Source organism: Apium graveolens, chromosome 8 (assembly GCF_009905375.1).
Source record: "Apium graveolens cultivar Ventura chromosome 8, ASM990537v1, whole genome shotgun sequence".
Taxonomy (NCBI): domain Eukaryota; kingdom Viridiplantae; phylum Streptophyta; class Magnoliopsida; order Apiales; family Apiaceae; genus Apium; species Apium graveolens.
In genome coordinates this window covers 60,178,705-60,179,770 of record NC_133654.1, presented here as the reverse complement: position 1 = coordinate 60,179,770, position 1,066 = coordinate 60,178,705, and positions in this window count along the sequence as shown.

Below are 1,066 nucleotides of genomic sequence, written 5' to 3'. Positions count from 1 at the left end.
TCAAAAAAATTGGGGTTATTACAGTCTCCCCTCCTTAAAAGGATTCCGTCCCGGAATCAGATAGAATATGAATAGGGATACTCTCTTAGCATTGCACTTTCTAACTCTCAAGTAATTTTCCCACATTGTGGTTCTACCATCAAACTCTGACTAGTTTGATAACACTTCTCCTAAGCACTTGTCCCTTTTCAATCTATAACCCTTCCTGGTTGCTCCATATAGGTTACGTCGGGTTGCATGTCTATGCGCTCATATGCCCCTATTTATCTGGCATCCGAATTACACTTCCTTAACATTGATACGTGGAACACGTTATGAACTTGTTACAGGTTCGGGGGTAGGGCTAGCTCGTATGCTAACTTCCCAATATGTTTTAGTATATCCAAGGGTCCAACAATTCGTGGACTTAAACTTTCCTTTCTTTCCAACCCTCATCAATCCTTTCCAAGGGATACCTATAACATCACTAGGTCCCCTATTTCATACTCTTTGTCCTTTCGAGTCAAATCAGCATACCTCTTATGTCCATCTTGGGTTACTACCAGTCGTCCTCTGATTAGATCTATTATATCCTTGGTCCTTTGGACTACTGCGGGTCCGAGCATCTTGCGCTCTACAACTTCATCCTAACATAAGGGAGATCGACATTGTCTTCCCTCAAGGATCTCATAAGGCGACAACTCGATAATGACATAAGATCTATTGTCGTAAGAAAACTCAATCCGTGTTAAGTGATCATTCCAATTTTTTTCAAGTCTATTGCACAGACTCTCATTATAGCTTTTAGCATTAGAGCTTTTGCTTCTCAATACCCATTCTTTTCCAGTTCGTAATCACTACTACCTTCCGTTCCTAATATTATACTGGTTATACTTTTGCTCGTTAGCATTCTATAACCTTTTAATAACCTCGTCAACCTTAGTATCACGAATGTGTTTCCATTCCGCATACCACCACAACTTTACTACTCCTTTTTCAGCTGCTTCTATCTTCGAAAGCTTAGTCCTTCATATAGAAGTAAAAGAATTTATTGAGAGATCACTATGATCATGAACACTTGTTACAT